Here is a 5,823-nt window from a genome sequence, read left to right on the forward strand (position 1 = left end):
GGGATCGAACTCGGGTCCTTGCGCTTGCAAGGCAGGCAGCAGAAACACTGAGTTAAATCCCCAGCCCCATTGATGAAGTGTTTTTGAGAAACCTTTCGCTTCTCTTTCCTTTGTTGTACAGTTTTGTAACAGATTTGTTGAACCCACTTTTTTTTTGTTTTGTTTTGTTTTGTTTTTAGAGACAGGGTCTCACTATGTAGTTGAGGCTGACCTTGAGCTCACTACATAGCTGAGGCTGGTCTTGAACTCACAGCAATCCTCCTGCCTCAGCCTCCCGACTGCTGGGATTACAGGCATGCGCCACCATGCCCAGCATGAACCCACTTTTTATTCTCTTCTGCCACGTTCTCATAGCATTTTGCTCACATTTGGACATGCATCCGTTGTCAATGTGTTACGCTTTTCAGGGCAGGGAATATTTGTTTTATTTTTGTATGTCTCATAGTACATGAATATTTGATTATTAATAAAATTGAGTTGACAAATCATAAACTGGAGTTGTAAGAAGCCCACAGCACAGCTGTTGGGAATGAAGTGTCCTGAATTATATTATATTTTGTTTCTTATTCCCAACAAGGGGAAAAAAAAGAAGAACCCAATTTCTAGGATTTGTCATAAACAAAGAAAGTTGGATTTTGGAATATTTTTGTCTCAATCCTTATATTTTATGCCTATTTTAAGATGAGGAAATTCTATGAAATTAGCATATTTAGAAGGCTCATCAAACTTTTGTTGGTTAAATAATAGTATAACCACTATGAACTTTGATTTTTTTCCACAGACTAACCTTTTTTTTTACTTTGGGAAAAGTTAATCACTGCTATTTGGAAATAAAAATTAACTCGGGCAAATGAGTGAGTGTGATTTCACCAACATTATATTCCGAAGGTGAGAATTTAAAGGACAGTTTCTTAAAAAGATACCTATGTGCCTGTCTGTGAGTCTCATTCTGTGAATGAACGTCAGTAAGTTATAATGCATCACATATAGTAAAGGCAGGCGTGTATTGAATTTTCTGGTATTTCCTCCTTGAAGATCACTCATTTACACTGCTTCTAGGATGTTACACTGAAATTTTTCCATGTCTTGGCACATGATGCTTGTTTTTCTAGGCTAAAATTCTTACAGCAGTGCATGGAAGTGGGAGGCAGAATGTTTGGTCTTTAATCACTTATTTGGCTGCCTGTTTAACCCTGCCCATGTATACTTCCTTTGCCAGCCTTTGTAAAGTGGTGTAGAGGGCATGAGGCCTTGTAGTACTTTGGTTTGATGCTCTCATTTTACTCCTGATCCCTTGATGTGCAAAGCACATAAATTATTCAACATCTTAAAGTTTCTGGCCTTATATTTTGGCCAGTGACAATGACTTTGATCTACTGTAGTTATCAACAGCCTAATAATGAGAAATGACTGTTTTTTTTTTTTTTTTTTTTTTTTTGGTTTTTTGAGACAGGGTCTCACTATGTACTTGAGACTGACCTGGAACTCGATATGTAGCCCACGCCGGCCTCGACCCCCCCGCCACCCTCCTGCCTCAGCCTCCCGAGTGCTGGGATTACAGGCATGCACCACCACACCTGGTGAGAAATGACTTTGGAGGACTATGAAAGACTTCATGTAAAGCCTATATTTGCACAAATCAGAGACGCCAGGTAGGCTGTTGCATGAAGTCACTCATCCATCCTTTACCCATGACAGACGTTGTTAATCAACGAACAATCACTGCAGAATTACTTCCTTCCAAGCCTGGACTCAGTCATAAAATTGCATAACACATTTTATTCAGGCAGCTGCTACAAATGGATCAGAGTTCATATGCAAGTTGGAGCTTCTTTGCCATCCCAGAGAACAATAATCTAAATGCCATCCTGAATTAAGTCAGACCATTCCAGACCTGGTCTAGACCTGATCAGGAAAGTTTCGATCCTGTTTCACAGAAGTGATTTAACATGTTGTGTTTTGTGATTGTAACAATAGTTGACATTAAAGGGACCACATGTCATTCTTCGGTACAGTTATTTCCCACTTAGCTCACCACAGCATCTTTAGTAGTAATCAAAGTTTTTCTTGGTACAAATAAGTCAAGATCTGTACTTCTCAAAATTGAACAAAGAAGGGCTGGGTATTTAGCTCAGTGGTTCTGCTGCCTGCCTCAAGAGTACAAGGTCTCAAGTTCGATCTCCACTACCCTAAAAAAACTGAACAAAGAAAACATTAGCTTTTATGTTATGAGTATTGGAAAAATCTTAAAATGATTCTCATTCTCTTTTGTTACAGGCACACAGAATTTAGAGTCAAATCTCTGCCCTACCCTTAACGAGGGCATTTTCCTCTGTGTTCAGAAGGTAAAAGTTCAGGCTTACCTATTAAAGTGTTTATCTTGTCCCTGACGGCATTTATCTCTCTTTTTAAACGATGCCCTTTGCCTTGGTCTTCTATCCAATATTGCCTTTGTTTTTATAAGCTCTTACTAATCACATTAAAAATTAACATAGTAACTTATACGAACTGTATTTCGTCCCATTTCAGCTTAGTGTTTTGTTTTTTGTTTTTTTCCAGGCAAGAAAGGACTTATATTTGAAACATTTTATATAAATAAGGCAGAATTCTCAAGGTCAGTGTGAGCTAAATAAAAATGTTTTGTTGAAAATTGTTAGTTTTGCTCTGCTCCATCTAGCTCAACCTTATGATTGCACCCACTGTCTGCAAGGCAGAAATAGAATGTGCGGTGAGAAAAGAACTGATATGTGATCCAAAAAGTTTTATTATTGGCATATGAAGAATTACATATGGCAAATGTTGCTGCTATGAAGGGTGAAAACTATAGCCCTATATACAAGTTTAAAAGCACACATACAGGGAAGATTTATTGTGTAAAGGACTACATAAGTACTGTGAAAGTAGCTTCCTATGTTTGCTGCCCCCAAATGACCTATTAAGCAGATCAAGAAGACCTATGAAGCCAGGCATGGAGGCCCACTCCTGTAATCCTTGCAGAGGCTGAGGCAGGAGGATTGCCATGAGTTCAAGGCCTGCCTGAACTACATAGTGAGACCCTGTCTCAAAAAAAAATTAAAAAAATAAAAGAAAAAGACCTATGGTAGCTAGGCATAATTGTGCACACCTGTAATCTCAGCACTCTGAAAGGCTGAGACAGAAAGATTGAAAGTTCAAGCTCAGACCAGGCAATTTAGCAACATAGTGAGACGCTGTCTCAAAATATAACATTAAAAAGAGCTGGGGATGTAGCTGGGGAAGGCACTGGATTCAATCTCCAGTACAAGTTCTTTTCCACCTATCAAATAGTTCTCATCATTTCTTTTTCTGCAAAATCCAAGTTAAGGCAACTTCAGGGCATCAACTCCTTGAGGCTTGTCCTATTTGTCAGTGGAACATAGTGCCCTATACACATGATTTGGATAAATAAGTGACTGAGTGGCTACAGAAGAATGCCTTCCCCCTGGGAATGTCCTTTCAGAGATTTCTGGATAGGTAAGGAACTGGTTATAATCTTTCTTTTTTTAAAAAAAACTGTGGACCCAGAGTTGTAAATGGGGGAGAAAAGATTACACAGTGAAGTCAGAGCACATAGCTACAACCAGAGTTTCCGTGTAGGTGGGGGGATGCCAAGATAGGCCCTAGGCAGCGAGAGGACACTGGGTGCCTAGGAAAAGTCCTTGGGAGGAGGAAAACATCAGGAAAGGAGTGCATTCGCATAGCATTTACTCCGGGCATCTGCATAGCATCTGAGGCATGCTGAGGGGCTGCAAGGATCACTGCTCCAGTTGGTCACCACAAAGCCCAGTGGACAAGAAAACTTTGAAAGCCACATACTTTTTCCACCCATCTGCCAGTTACGTTCCCCACTGAACCACAGATTGTTGCTCATCAAATCGTGGTATCTGGAGGTGGGAAAACCCCGAGGAAGTCATTTTTGGACAAGGATCTGAATCCACAGTCTCCTTTCATTGTGTCATGGAGCCAAACTCTGGGGTTTAAATGGGTTTCTCAGGAGCCCTGTTTCCTCCCTTCTGCCACAGATGCCTCTTTGATGATCTCCCGGGATCAGGCATGAAGGTGGCATAGGACACCCAGTAGGGGCAGGTTTGGGAGGGCACCTACCTTGGCTGAGATGAGAAAAGTGTGGCTGTGGCACACTGTGTAGGTGTGAGTGACTGGTGTACAGGGGCACAGCAGGGCAGAAAGCAGGGGATGACCCAGTCCAGAAAGACAGAGTAGATACCAATGAAGGGACATGGCTGGGTGGGAGAAGCATGACCAGCCAGCACCAATGGGTCTTGGCCATGGTAGGAGGGAAATGATCATTGACAACTCCAGGGTTGTCAACAAGCCAGGGGAGCGGTGGATGTGGAAGCTGGTGTACTTATGACTGAGTGCAAGGAGCAAGGCTATGCTGGGGTAGGGCTGTGCTCACATTTGAGTTCAGAGGATTTAGCCCTGCCATGATCAGAGTGTAAAGGGAGGTAGTGAGTGACCAAGAAGGAATGATAGTAATGTTGCCTGGATGATGGTGGAAGGACCACAGGGGGACGGGCACAGGATTGGCCTAGAAAATAGGGTGCACTATAGAGAGGAGGTAAAGGGTGTGATCCTGATGGGAAAGGTCTGACTAAACAGAGCCAAGATAGTTTAGCTAGTGTGGCTGTGACCATGAAGAAACTCAGGAGTGGAGCTCATAATGGCCTGGGAGGTTCATGAAGAAAGATATCACGAATGGAGCACAGAGGTATATGGACAGTCAAGAAATCATGTAGTTATAGCTCCCAAATTCCCTGTCTCTTCCAGATGTCCCTGCTTCTCCCACAATTATGTTTCACCATTCACCCCTGTTGTTACCCACAATCTCATGTTCTCTCTCACAATGCTCCTCTCTCCCTCACAATTCTCTATTCGCCCATATTTCTTTTCTCTCCCATAATCCCATGTATTTCCCATAATTCTCTGTAGTTTCAAAGGAAAGGGCACAGTTATGACTCAGCACACAGGAGGTGGTGGTGGTCATGAGAGAATGTGGTCATAAAAGAACAAGTGTAGCCTGGGAGGGAGGTACATGGCTCAGATTGTGAGGATATGTCTGGTAGTAGAACAAGAGATAAATCCCCCCCTCAGTATTTTGTCTTTCCTACAATCTTTTACCTCCTCAATTCTCTCATAATTCTCTGTTCTTTTAAAAACCACAGTTTCTTCCACAATCCTCCATGTTCTTTTGTAATTGTCTCTTCCTCCCCCATGGTTTTCTATAATGTCTCACAAACTTCCATTCTCTTCCATGATCCTCAGTGCTCTCACACAGTCTCCGTGTTCTTCTTCAAACTTTTCTCTCTGCCAGAATTCCGTTATTCTCTCCCATAATACTATGTCTCCAAAAATTCTCTAGGGTTCCTTGGTAGGAAGCATGTCCATCATCACTTCTTGGCCTTTTGGCTAAGATCAAATGCAGGAATAACGTGTATTAAAATGTGCAGAGGACACAGCCCTGGTCATAGAAGTATAGTTGCAACACTGACGGCGGCCTACAAGGAATGTTTGGAGTTTGCTTGGGCTGTGGTGGAGTACGAGAGTTTGCCAGGAAGAGGAGGGGATAGGGAGGGCAGTGGAGAAGGGGCTGGGATGAAAAAGTTTGGCCAGGCAGAGGAGAGGAGAGAAGTGACCCTGGAGGGATAGGACAGGGGGATGCTCGGGTGGTATGGCCGAAATGGAGGGGCCAGTTTTTGTTCTATTCCATAATACATTGTTTATTAGTAAGGGTTCACCCATGAAGGAGGGAGAGAGGGAAAGAGAGGGAAAGAGAGAGAGAGAGAG

The sequence above is a fragment of the Fukomys damarensis genome, unplaced genomic scaffold (assembly GCF_012274545.1).
Source record: "Fukomys damarensis isolate Sample0158 unplaced genomic scaffold, DMR_v1.0_HiC HiC_scaffold_39, whole genome shotgun sequence".
Taxonomy (NCBI): Eukaryota; Metazoa; Chordata; class Mammalia; order Rodentia; family Bathyergidae; genus Fukomys; species Fukomys damarensis.